Here is a 14,727-nt window from a genome sequence, read left to right as displayed (position 1 = left end):
GTGTTTAAGTGAATAAAGATTGAATCTTTGTATGAAAATTCCTCAGTCAAGGTACCTATTATATCCCTAGACCTCTTGAATGTATAAAGATTCAGTCTTTGAAAGAGAATTAGAGTTTTGAGTTAAACTTATTCGTGATCACTTTGACGTCGCTAAGAGTGTTTTAATGAGTAAAGATTGAATCTTTGAATGAAAATACCTCAAAAAAGCTACCTATTATGTCACTAGACCTTTTTACTGAATAAAGATCGAATTTTTGAAAGAAAATGAGAGTTTTGAGTTAAACTTATTCAAGTTCCCTGTGACGTCCCGAAAAGTGTCTTACTGAGTAAAGATTGAATGTTCGAATGAAAATCCTCAATCAAGGTACCATTATGTCACTAGACCATTTTTACGTATAAAGACTAAATCTTAGAAAGAAAATTAGAGTTTTGAGTTTAACTTATTCGAGTTACCTATGAAGTCGCGAAGAGTGGTTTTGTGACCCAAGACCGAATATTTGAATGAAAATACCTCAATTACGGTACCTATTTTGCCACTAGACCTTTTTAATGTATAAAGATTGAATCTTTGAACGAAAATGAGAATTGAGAGTTAAACTTATTCGAGATGCCCTTGACGTCACGATGAGTGTTTTAATGAGTTAAGATTGAATCTCTGAAAGAAATTAACTCAATCAAGGTACCTATTATGCCACTAGACCTTTTTACTGTATAAAGATTGAATCTTTGAAAGAAAATGAGAGTTTTGAGTTTAACTTATTCGAGTTACCAACGAAGTCGCGAAGAGTATTTTAATCACTAAAGATTGAATCTTTGAATGAAAATACCTCAATAAAGGTACCTATTGTGTCACTGGGCCATTTTAATGTATAAAGATTGAATCTCCGGAAGAAAATGAGCGTTTTGGGTTAAACTTATTCGAGTTCCATTTGACGTCCCGAATAGTGTTTCAGTGAATAAAGATTGAATACTTGAATGAGAATACCTCAATCGAGGTACCTATTATATCACTAGACCTTTTGAATGTATAAGGATTCAATCTTTGAAGGAAAATTAGAGTTTTGAGTTAAACATATTCGTGATCCCTTTAACGTCACGAAGAGTGTTTTAATGAGTAAAGATTGAATCTTTGAATGAAATTACCATAACCAAGGTACCTATTATGTCGTTAGACCTTTTTAATGTATAACGATTGAATCTCTGAAAGAAAATGAGAGTTTCGAGTTTAACTTATTTGAGTAAGCTATGAAGTCGCGAAGAGTGTTTTACTGACCAAAGATTGAATCTTTGAATGAAATTACCTCAATCACGTTACCTTTTATGTCACTAGGCCTTTTTAATGTATAAAGATTGAATCTTTGAAAGAAAATGAGAGTTCTGAGTTAAACTTATTCGAGCTCCCTTTCACGTCCCGAAGAGTGTTTTAATGAGTAAAGATTGAATCTTTGAATGAAATTGCTAATTCAAGGTTCCTACTTTGTCACTAGACCTTTTTTCTGTACAAAGATTCGATCTTCAAAAGAAAATGAGTATTTTGTGTTAAACTTAATCGAGTTACCTACGAAGTCGCGAAGAGTGGTTTAATGACTTTAGATTGAACTGAACTTACTCGATTGAGGTATTTCCTATGAAGTCGCGAAGAGTGTTTTAATGACTAAAGATTGAATCTTTGAATGAAAATACCTTAATAAAGGTGCCTATTATGTCACTGGACCTATTTAATGTATAAAGATCGAATCTTCGAAAGAAAATGAGCATTTTGAGTTAAACTTATTCGAGTTCCATTTGACATCCCGAAGAGTGTTTTAGTGAATAAAGATTGAATCTTTGTATGCAAATACCTCAATCAAGGTACCAATTATATCACTAGACATTTTGAATGTATAAAGATTCAGTCTTTGAAAGAGAATTAGAGTTTTGAGTTAAACTTATTCGTGATCCCTTTGACGTCGCTAAGAGTGTTTTAAGAGTTAAACTTATTCGGGTTCCCTGTGACGTCCCGAAAAGTGTTTTACTGAGTAAAGATTGAATCGTTGAATGAAAATCCTCAATCAAGGTACCATTATGTCACTAGATCATTTATATGTATAAGGACTAAATCTTAGAAAGAAAATGAGAGTTTTGAGTTTAACTTATTCGAGTTACCTATGAAGTCGCGAAGAGTGGTTTAATGACCCAAGATTGAATATTTGATTGAAAATACCTCAATTAAGGTACCTATTTTGTCACCTGACCTTCTTAATGTATAAAAAAAGAATCTTTGAATAAAAATGAGAATTGAGAGTTAAACTTATTCGAGATCCCTTTGACGTCACGATGAGTGTTTTAATGAGTTAAGATTGAATGTTTGAATGAAATTAAGTTAATCAAAGTACCTACTATGCCGCTAGACCTTTTTACTGTATAAAGATTGAATCTCTGAAAGAAAATGAGAGTTTCGAGTTTAACTTATTCGAGTTACCAACGAAGTCGCGAAGAGTATTTTAATGACTAAAGATTGAATCTTTGAATGAAAGTACCTCAATAAAGGTACCTATTATGTCGCTGGACATTTTTAATGTATAAAGATTGAATCTTCGAAAGAAAATGAGCGTTTTGGGTTAAACTTATTCGACGTCCCGAAGAGTGTTTTAGTGAATAGAGATTGAATCTTTGAATGAAAATACCGCAATCAAGGTACCTATTATATCACTAGAAATTTTGAATGTATAAGGATTCAATCTTTGAAAGAAAATGAGAGTTTTGTGTTAAACTTATTCGAGTTCCCTATCACATCCCGAAGAGTGTTTTAATGAGTAAGGATTGAATCTTCGAATGAAATTAGCTAATTCAAGGTTCCTATTTTGTCACTAGACCTTTTTAATGTACAAAGATTCAATCCTCAAAAGAAAATGAGTATTTTGTGTTTAACTTAATCGAGTTACCTATGAAGTCGCGAGGAGTGGCTTAACGACTTAAGATTGAACTGAACTTATTCGATTGAGGTATTTCCAATGAAGTCGCTAAGAGTGTTTTAATGACTAAAGATTGAATCTTTGAATGAAAATACCTTAATAAAGGTACTTATTATGTCACTGGACCTTTTTCATGTATAAAGATTGAATCTTCGAGAGAAAATGAGCATTTTGAGTTAAACTTATTCGAGTTCCATTTGACATCCCGAAGAGTGTTTAAGTGAATAAAGATTGAATCTTTGTATGAAAATTCCTCAGTCAAGGTACCTATTATATCCCTAGACCTCTTGAATGTATAAAGATTCAGTCTTTGAAAGAGAATTAGAGTTTTGAGTTAAACTTATTCGTGATCACTTTGACGTCGCTAAGAGTGTTTTAATGAGTAAAGATTGAATCTTTGAATGAAAATACCTCAAAAAGCTACCTATTATGTCACTAGACCTTTTTACTGAATCAAGATCAAATTTTTGAAAGAAAATGAGAGTTTTGAGTTAAACTTATTCAAGTTCCCTGTGACGTCCCGAAAAGTGTCTTACTGAGTAAAGATTGAATGTTCGAATGAAAATCCTCAATCAAGGTACCATTATGTCACTAGACCATTTTTACGTATAAAGACTAAATCTTAGAAAGAAAATTAGAGTTTTGAGTTTAACTTATTCGAGTTACCTATGAAGTCGCGAAGAGTGGTTTTGTGACCCAAGACCGAATATTTGAATGAAAATACCTCAATTACGGTACCTATTTTGCCACTAGACCTTTTTAATGTATAAAGATTGAATCTTTGAACGAAAATGAGAATTGAGAGTTAAACTTATTCGAGATGCCCTTGACGTCACGATGAGTGTTTTAATGAGTTAAGATTGAATCTCTGAAAGAAATTAACTCAATCAAGGTACCTATTATGCCACTAGACCTTTTTACTGTATAAAGATTGAATCTTTGAAAGAAAATTAGAGTTTTGAGTTTAACTTATTCGAGTTACCAACGAAGTCGCGAAGAGTATTTTAATCACTAAAGATTGAATCTTTGAATGAAAATACCTCAATAAAGGTACCTATTGTGTCACTGGGCCATTTTAATGTATAAAGATTGAATCTCCGGAAGAAAATGAGCGTTTTGGGTTAAACTTATTCGAGTTCCATTTGACGTCCCGAATAGTGTTTCAGTGAATAAAGATTGAATACTTGAATGAGAATACCTCAATCGAGGTACCTATTATATCACTAGACCTTTTGAATGTATAAGGATTCAATCTTTGAAGGAAAATTAGAGTTTTGAGTTAAACATATTCGTGATCCCTTTAACGTCACGAAGAGTGTTTTAATGAGTAAAGATTGAATCTTTGAATGAAATTACCATAACCAAGGTACCTATTATGTCGTTAGACCTTTTTAATGTATAACGATTGAATCTCTGAAAGAAAATGAGAGTTTCGAGTTTAACTTATTTGAGTAAGCTATGAAGTCGCGAAGAGTGTTTAACTGACCAAAGATTGAATCTTTGAATGAAATTACCTCAATCACGTTACCTTTTATGTCACTAGGCCTTTTTAATGTATAAAGATTGAATCTTTGAAAGAAAATGAGAGTTCTGAGTTAAACTTATTCGAGCTCCCTTTCACGTCCCGAAGAGTGTTTTAATGAGTAAAGATTGAATCTTTGAATGAAATTGCTAATTCAAGGTTCCTACTTTGTCACTAGACCTTTTTTCTGTACAAAGATTCGATCTTCAAAAGAAAATGAGTATTTTGTGTTAAACTTAATCGAGTTACCTACGAAGTCGCGAAGAGTGGTTTAATGACTTTAGATTGAACTGAACTTACTCGATTGAGGTATTTCCTATGAAGTCGCGAAGAGTGTTTTAATGACTAAAGATTGAATCTTTGAATGAAAATACCTTAATAAAGGTGCCTATTATGTCACTGGACCTATTTAATGTATAAAGATCGAATCTTCGAAAGAAAATGAGCATTTTGAGTTAAACTTATTCGAGTTCCATTTGACATCCCGAAGAGTGTTTTTGTAAGGCCCCAATACATAATTATTTTTTTTATTAGCATAATTTAATTTTTATTAGACATCATTTATGGAATATTTTATGTAGTAGTTTGTATGGTGAAGTTAATAGTTGGTGTCAAAACTTATTAAGTTGGTGACAGCCAATGGTAAGAAAATAAATAATAAAAATGATAATATTCCATGTGTACGTGTGTGTGGTTATATGTGTGATACTAGAGAATGGGTGTCTACTAAGGTCATTGGTGCTGAAGGTAATAAATGGTGGAAGTGGTGTGATGGTTCTAATATATATTGATATACTTATGTTTTATTTTAAAGTTTGACCAAGTAGTTATTTATATATATGGGTAAGTTATTGACCAGGTCAAGTACATATTCCACCCACCCATGTATATAGATATCTAGTAATACACTTTATTCTAAAAGCTTCCAAAGGAGGCTGTTACTAATTGACACACACACGCATGAGTCATGAAGAGGGGAAAATCACATTTATATCTAAGTGACACGTTGTCTAGAGATTTGCATGGACAAGAAAAAGAAAAAAAAATAATAAAAATACAAATAGAAACAAAGGAGGGATTTTTCAGCCGTAGAAGAAGAAAATATTATTAAACTTTGGGTAACACATGTCACATAAGCTATGTGACAATTTACATTTCCTGGAGACTAGATTTACACCATCCATGTGACTATATACTTTTCAAGACTAAAGTTATTATGCTTTAAAGTGGTGGCTGGTGGCTGCAATATATAGTTGTATATATATATAGGTTTCAATTATCATTTATATGGATAGAGATGAGTAAAGTCAGGTTGCTGGCTGCACAAGGCTGGACCGAACACACAGGACACGCAATTATGTAGATATACTCTATATATAGATAAGGTTAATTCTATCTTTTTAAACCTGTTTGGACCGCCTTTGAGAAAGCCATTGTTTTGGTTGAGACACACAAAATATATCAAAACAGTGAGCTATTTAGTGATAGTTCAAAGAGAGAAGAAAAATACGGAGGAGGAGGATAGAAAAGGAAAAAGGGGGTTTTCTCTCTAAATTGTTGTTGAATTCAAGCAAAGGTGAGGGGTTTTATATTATAATTTCTATGTTGGAAGTTGATTATTCAGTTATTTGAATAATTAATCCAATTAATTGTTCCAGTATATGTATCATCTATTTTTTTATATTTTATTTATTTATTCAAAGGCTGTTTTGTGTAAGTGATACCATGGTTATGGTTATTTTCTTTGGGGTCATCAAGCTGGAAATTTATATAAAGACATGTGATTAGAATTTAGCCAAAAGGGTGTATAAAGTTTGAGAATTGTAATTGAGGTGATGATTGTGATTTAATTCTCTTTAGAAAATAAATATAACTTGGTTATATTCTTGTCCAGGCAAGGAGAATGAACTGATCACTTCAGCAATATCAAAGGATAAGTAGACAATTTGAAAAGTAGCCAAGGTGAGTGTACTCACTGGAAGTTTATACCTGGATGTGTTTAATTGAAGTATTGAAGTTGTTTATGTGAGTTGAAGATGAATATATATAATTTGATTATATTTAAATAGGGTCCATACTCTGGCCTGGAAGGAGAGTAATATATTATATAAGGTCCATACTCTGGCCTGGAAAGAGAGTACTACACTAAATAAGGTCCATACTCTGGCCAAGAAAGAGAGTACTATATCTAAACAAGGTCCATACTCTGGCCTAGAAGGAGAGTACTATATTTTAATGCCTGTAATATATTAATGAAGTTTAATTGAAGTTATCAGATAATATTTGTTTATATTACTCTGATGTAGTAGTGTTGCATTCACTGGGCTTTAAGCTCACTCCTTCCATATCTATATTTTTTTTCAGGTACAAGGTTGGGTCGCTACTGCCAGGTCTAGAATTTTTGAGTGGGAATGGGAAAAAGAACAATGGAACGTCTTTTGTTTAATATGTAAATATTGTAATAGAATTTAATAGTATAAGTTGCCGTTAATGTTTTTTTTGTTTGTCAGAATTTGCATAACAGGCCTATAGGTAGTTTTTGAATTGTAAACTGTTAAACAGGTGCTCTGATGTAGGATGACGTTATATTTGAAGGAGGTTAATGCAGATGGTTAGATGCATTCCAATTTATTCAATTTGTTTAATAATGTAAATTGGGTTGGGGTGTGTCAACTTTTGGTATCAGAGCCTAGGTTTTCTAGGTTCTGGAGGTCAGAAGAGTCTAGACTGGCAGTGGCAGTAAGAAGTGTGTAGTAGAGTCATTTATTTGACTTAATGTTATATTAACAGATATAAGTGGTGATTATGTATCATATATATGTTGTTATATTTGAGATTCATTGCAGATAAAAAGAAATGGAAAGGGAAAGTGGTTATCATGGAACTGAGGGTGAAGCCACTTATGTTCCTGTTGAGGCTGAAGTAGAACAACCTATGCAGGGTGGTATGAGAAGAGAACAGGAGTGCTTAACTGGTATGCAGAAAATGGAAAAGGCTATAATAGACTTGGCAGAACAAAACAAACTATTTATGGCGAGTCAAATGATGATACAAGAAAGGCTGGAAAGACAACAGAAATGGAAGAAAGGCTCTGAGTATGAGAGGTTTATCAAGTTAACACCCCCAGAATTTTCAGGTACTACCAAACCAGAAGAAGCAGAGGGGTGGGTAAGAAGAATGGAATCGATATTTGCAGTGATGGGTGCAGCAGAAGACCAGAAGGTAAACTTAGCTACATTTATGTTCAAAAATGAAGCTAGTTATTGGTGGGACACGACAAAACATTTGTTGCTCACTCCAGGAGAGAAAGAGGTGATATTCTGGAATCCATTTGTTAAAGCTTTTTATGAGAAATATTTCCCTCCAATTTACAGAAAAGAGAAGGAACGGGAGTTTATTCTCCTAAAACAAGATAGAATGTCTGTGGTTGACTATGAAGTTAAGTTTACAGCTTTATCGAGGTTCGCACCCAAGTTTGTACAGAATGAAGAAGATAAATGTACAAAATTCCAGGATGGTTTAGAGGCGGCTATTAAGTCTAGAGTTTCAGTGTTTGAGGAAACAGATTACAACAGACTTGTGAATAAAGCCATGATTGCCGAAAGGGATGTGAAAGAATTGCAAGAAAGAAGGGAACAATACAAAAGAAATAGATCTGAGCCGTCACAGTCAAGAGGAGGTGAAGGAATTGCAAGTCAGAAAAGTCAAAGGTCGCGGTATGGAAGGGGAAGGGGTGGTGAATCTCAAGGCCAGACATCAAGTATTGGAAGAGGTCAAGGGTTTTCCGAACAACAATCTGTTCAACAAGGTAGTTTTGGAGGACGTGGTACTGGCAGGGGGTGTTTTCAGTGCGGAAAGGAAGGTCACCAGAAGAAGGATTGTCCTATCTTGAAAGCAGAAGAGTGCTATCATTGCCATCAGCCGGGTCATCGGAGGAGAGATTGTCCTATGTTGACAGGAATGACCTCAGTGGGCAGTGTTGCTGGTTCTGGTAGAGGTTTTGCACAGGGGAACTCGTCAAGAGGAGGTAAGGGTGTTACAAGTGGTTCGCAAGCCCAGGGAAGAGTGTTTGCTATGACACTTCAGGATGCTCAAGCAACACCAGAAGTGGTGACAGGTACACTTTCTATTTTGGATAGAAATGTTACTGTGCTTATTGATCCTGGCTCAACCCATTCATTTGTTGCATCATCTATTGCTATGCATTTGGGTAGACCACTTTCATCATTAGATAGTAAATTGTTTATTTCTACACCAATGGGAGAAGTGGTAGTGGTTGCAAATGAATACCGGGATTGTGTGTTACAATTGGGAGATAGACAGTTAAAGGTAAATTTGATACCGTTGGGTATACCAGATTTTGATATCATTTTGGGTATGAATTGGCTATCTGCGTATCACGCTTCAATAGACTGTTTTCGGAAAGAAGTTGTTTTTCAGATACCAGGGGAGCCAGAATTTAGATTTACAGGAGAAAGAAATGTTATTCCAAACTGTCTCATTTCAGCTATACAAACCAGGAAGTTGTTGAAGAAAGGGTGTCAGGGTTACTTGGCTTATGTGGTTGATACTGAAAATAAAGATATGACACTTGAAAATGTACCAGTGGTAAGGGAATTCACAGATGTGTTTCCAGAAGAATTACCAGGGTTGCCAGTGGACAGGGAGGTAGATTTTACCATTGAGTTAGTACCAGGAACAACTCCAATTTCTATTGCTCCGTATCGAATGGCACCGACAGAATTGAAAGAGTTGAAGATACAGTTGCAAGATTTACTAGATAAAGGCTTTATTCGACCTAGTATTTCACCGTGGGGTGCACCGGTGTTATTTGTTAAGAAGAAGGATGGTACTATGCGGTTGTGTATTGACTACAGACAGTTAAATAAAGTGACCATCAGAAATAAGTATCCATTGCCACGAATTGATGATCTGTTTGATCAGTTGCAAGGGGCAAAGGTGTTTTCTAAGATTGATTTGAGGTCAGGATATCACCAGTTGAAGGTAAAGGATAGTGATATTTCGAAAACTGCTTTTCGAACTCGATATGGTCATTATGAGTTTTTGGTAATGCCTTTTGGGTTAACCAATGCTCCAGCGGTGTTTATGGATTTAATGAATCGAGTATTTCATCGATACGTTGATTCTTTTGTTATTGTCTTCATCGATGATATTTTGATATATTCTCGGAGTGTGAATGAACATGAAAAGCATTTAAGAATTGTGTTACAGATGTTACGGGAAAAACAACTCTTTGCTAAGTTCAGCAAATGTGAGTTTTGGCTTGATAAAGTTGTCTTTTTGGGGCATGTAGTATCTGGGGATGGTATTTATGTTGACCCATCAAAAGTGGAAGCAGTGGTGAAATGGGAAAGGCCTACCAATGTGACAGAAGTCAGAAGTTTTCTGGGATTAGCAGGTTATTACCGGAGGTTCATCCAAGGGTTTTCTAGTATCGCATTGCCATTGACAAAGTTGACCCGGAAAGAAGTAAAGTTTGTGTGGGGTGAGGAATGCCAAAGAAGTTTTGAAGAATTGAAGAAAAAGTTAACGTCAGCCCCAGTGTTAACTATTCCGTGTGGTGGTGAGGGTTTTGTGATTTACACTGATGCTTCACATCAGGGTCTGGGATGTGTTTTGATGCAAAATGGTAAAGTAATTGCCTATGCTTCTAGACAATTGAAGAATCATGAATTGAATTATCCTACACATGATTTGGAGTTAGCTGCTATTGTTTTTGCTTTAAAATTGTGGAGGCATTATCTGTATGGTGAACTTTGTGAAATATTTACAGATCATCAGAGTTTGAAGTATTTGTTTACACAGAAGGATTTAAATTTGAGACAGAGGCGTTGGATGGAGTTAATCAAAGATTATGATTGTAATATCCACCATCATCCTGGAAAAGCCAATGTAGTAGCAGATGCCTTGAGTAGGAAGTCTTCAGGGAGACTATCTTGTGTACAGTGTGCACGGGTGGCAAATATTATGGAATTGAGACTGATGGGAGTTGAATTGACAGTTACTAACAAAGGAGCATTGTTTGCACATGTTACGGTGAGACCTTTGTTGCTGGATAGAATTAAAGAGCTGCAAATACATGACGTATTCCTGGATAAGAAAAGAAAAGAAGCTCAAGAGGGTATGCAAACTGAATTTATAGTTAGGGATGATGGGATTCTGTATTTTAAAAGTCGAATTTGTGTTCCAAATGATGTTTCCTTGAAGAAAGATATTTTAGATGAAGCCCACAGTTCTATATATGCTATGCATCCGGGGAGTACTAAAATGTACAGGGATTTGAAAGAATACTATTGGTGGAACAATATGAAGCGTGAAATTGCAGAATTTGTAGCAAAGTGTTTGATATGTCAACGAGTGAAAGCTGAACATCAGAAACCAGCAGGGTTGTTGCAGCCGTTACCAGTTCCACAGTGGAAATGGGAGCATGTAACCATGGATTTTGTGACGGGACTTCCAAGATCAAAACGAGGACATGACTCTATTTGGGTGATAGTTGATCGATTGACGAAATCAGCTCACTTTCTGGCAGTAAAAACTACTTATTCTACAAAGGAATATGCTCGTTTGTATGTTGATGTGATCATATGTTTGCATGGGGCTCCAGTTTCTATTGTTTGTGACAGGGATCCGAAGTTCACTTCGAGATTTTGGTATAGGTTGCATGAAGCCATGAAAACTTCTTTGAAGTTCAGTACAGCTTTTCACCCGCAGACAGATGGGCAGTCAGAACGAACTATTCAGATTTTGGAAGATATGTTGAGAGCTTGTGTGTTGGATTTCAAAGGTAATTGGGATGATTATTTACCGTTGATTGAATTTGCCTATAATAATAGTTATCAGTCTACTATTGGAATGGCACCGTATGAAGCTTTGTATGGGAGAAAATGTAGAACTCCATTGTGTTGGGATGAGGTGGGGGAAAGAAAGTTATTGGGTCCAGAATTGATTGAACTTACAACAGAAAAAGTGAAGATAATTCAGCAGCGTATGAAAGTGGCACAGGATAGACAGAAAAGTTATGTAGATGTGCGAAAAAGAAGAGATTTGGAATTTGAAGTTGGTGATTTTGTTTTTCTTCGTATTTCTCCTTGGAAAGGTATTATGAGGTTTGGAAAGAAAGGTAAGTTAAGTCCCAGATACATTGGACCTTACAAGATTCTGGAACGAATAGGAGCAGTGGCGTATCGGTTGGAATTACCAAAAGAATTATCAAGATTGCATGATGTTTTCCATGTGTCTATGCTTCGAAAGTATATATCGGATCCATCTCATGTTTTAGTTGCAGAACCGATAGCATTGAAGGAAGATTTGACTTATGTAGAGGAACCGGTACAGATTGTGGATCGCCGGGAGCAAGTGCTACAGAATAAAACTATATCACTGGTAAAAGTATTGTGGAGGGGTCATACGATTGAAGAAGCGACTTGGGAAAGTGAAGAAGTTATGCGAATGCAATATCCTCACTTATTTGGTATGTTTCTTGCATTTTAATTTCGAGGACGAAATTACTTAAGGGGGGAAGAATTGTAAGGCCCCAATACATAATTATTTTTTTTATTAGCATAATTTAATTTTTATTAGACATCATTTATGGAATATTTTATGTAGTAGTTTGTATGGTGAAGTTAATAGTTGGTGTCAAAACTTATTAAGTTGGTGACAGCCAATGGTAAGAAAATAAATAATAAAAATGATAATATTCCATGTGTACGTGTGTGTGGTTATATGTGTGATACTAGAGAATGGGTGTCTACTAAGGTCATTGGTGCTGAAGGTAATAAATGGTGGAAGTGGTGTGATGGTTCTAATATATATTGATATACTTATGTTTTATTTTAAAGTTTGACCAAGTAGTTATTTATATATATGGGTAAGTTATTGACCAGGTCAAGTACATATTCCACCCACCCATGTATATAGATATCTAGTAATACACTTTATTCTAAAAGCTTCCAAAGGAGGCTGTTACTAATTGACACACACACGCATGAGTCATGAAGAGGGGAAAATCACATTTATATCTAAGTGACACGTTGTCTAGAGATTTGCATGGACAAGAAAAAGAAAAAAAAATAATAAAAATACAAATAGAAACAAAGGAGGGATTTTTCAGCCGTAGAAGAAGAAAATATTATTAAACTTTGGGTAACACATGTCACATAAGCTATGTGACAATTTACATTTCCTGGAGACTAGATTTACACCATCCATGTGACTATATACTTTTCAAGACTAAAGTTATTATGCTTTAAAGTGGTGGCTGGTGGCTGCAATATATAGTTGTATATATATATAGGTTTCAATTATCATTTATATGGATAGAGATGAGTAAAGTCAGGTTGCTGGCTGCACAAGGCTGGACCGAACACACAGGACACGCAATTATGTAGATATACTCTATATATAGATAAGGTTAATTCTATCTTTTTAAACCTGTTTGGACCGCCTTTGAGAAAGCCATTGTTTTGGTTGAGACACACAAAATATATCAAAACAGTGAGCTATTTAGTGATAGTTCAAAGAGAGAAGAAAAATACGGAGGAGGAGGATAGAAAAGGAAAAAGGGGGTTTTCTCTCTAAATTGTTGTTGAATTCAAGCAAAGGTGAGGGGTTTTATATTATAATTTCTATGTTGGAAGTTGATTATTCAGTTATTTGAATAATTAATCCAATTAATTGTTCCAGTATATGTATCATCTATTTTTTTATATTTTATTTATTTATTCAAAGGCTGTTTTGTGTAAGTGATACCATGGTTATGGTTATTTTCTTTGGGGTCATCAAGCTGGAAATTTATATAAAGACATGTGATTAGAATTTAGCCAAAAGGGTGTATAAAGTTTGAGAATTGTAATTGAGGTGATGATTGTGATTTAATTCTCTTTAGAAAATAAATATAACTTGGTTATATTCTTGTCCAGGCAAGGAGAATGAACTGATCACTTCAGCAATATCAAAGGATAAGTAGACAATTTGAAAAGTAGCCAAGGTGAGTGTACTCACTGGAAGTTTATACCTGGATGTGTTTAATTGAAGTATTGAAGTTGTTTATGTGAGTTGAAGATGAATATATATAATTTGATTATATTTAAATAGGGTCCATACTCTGGCCTGGAAGGAGAGTAATATATTATATAAGGTCCATACTCTGGCCTGGAAAGAGAGTACTACACTAAATAAGGTCCATACTCTGGCCAAGAAAGAGAGTACTATATCTAAACAAGGTCCATACTCTGGCCTAGAAGGAGAGTACTATATTTTAATGCCTGTAATATATTAATGAAGTTTAATTGAAGTTATCAGATAATATTTGTTTATATTACTCTGATGTAGTAGTGTTGCATTCACTGGGCTTTAAGCTCACTCCTTCCATATCTATATTTTTTTTCAGGTACAAGGTTGGGTCGCTACTGCCAGGTCTAGAATTTTTGAGTGGGAATGGGAAAAAGAACAATGGAACGTCTTTTGTTTAATATGTAAATATTGTAATAGAATTTAATAGTATAAGTTGCCGTTAATGTTTTTTTTGTTTGTCAGAATTTGCATAACAGGCCTATAGGTAGTTTTTGAATTGTAAACTGTTAAACAGGTGCTCTGATGTAGGATGACGTTATATTTGAAGGAGGTTAATGCAGATGGTTAGATGCATTCCAATTTATTCAATTTGTTTAATAATGTAAATTGGGTTGGGGTGTGTCAGTTTTAGTGAATAAAGATTGAATCTTTGTATGCAAATACCTCAATCAAGGTACCAATTATATCACTAGACATTTTGAATGTATAAAGATTCAGTCTTTGAAAGAGAATTAGAGTTTTGAGTTAAACTTATTCGTGATCCCTTTGACGTCGCTAAGAGTGTTTTAAGAGTTAAACTTATTCGGGTTCCCTGTGACGTCCCGAAAAGTGTTTTACTGAGTAAAGATTGAATCGTTGAATGAAAATCCTCAATCAAGGTACCATTATGTCACTAGATCATTTATATGTATAAGGACTAAATCTTAGAAAGAAAATGAGAGTTTTGAGTTTAACTTATTCGAGTTACCTATGAAGTCGCGAAGAGTGGTTTAATGACCCAAGATTGAATATTTGATTGAAAATACCTCAATTAAGGTACCTATTTTGTCACCTGACCTTCTTAATGTATAAAAAAAGAATCTTTGAATAAAAATGAGAATTGAGAGTTAAACTTATTCGAGATCCCTTTGACGTCACGATGAGTGTTTTA

At 34.6% G+C, this 14,727-nt stretch overlaps 1 long non-coding RNA gene across 1 annotated transcript; it reads left to right on the top strand.

The window, feature by feature from the left end:
• The first annotated feature begins 5,068 nt into the window (after nt 1-5,068).
• LOC132291482 (uncharacterized) lies at nt 5,069-7,109 on the top strand. Its single transcript, XR_009476278.1, has 3 exons — nt 5,069-6,054; nt 6,373-6,440; nt 6,843-7,109. It is a non-coding gene; the product is annotated as an uncharacterized LOC132291482 (long non-coding RNA).
• The last annotated feature ends 7,618 nt before the right edge of the window (nt 7,110-14,727 follow it).

This window comes from Cornus florida, unplaced genomic scaffold (assembly GCF_030987335.1).
Source record: "Cornus florida cultivar Cherokee Brave unplaced genomic scaffold, ASM3098733v1 CherokeeBrave_3.0.0_Hap2_scaffold_40, whole genome shotgun sequence".
Lineage (NCBI taxonomy): Eukaryota > Viridiplantae > Streptophyta > Magnoliopsida > Cornales > Cornaceae > Cornus > Cornus florida.
This window is presented reverse-complemented; position numbering and strand designations above follow the sequence as displayed.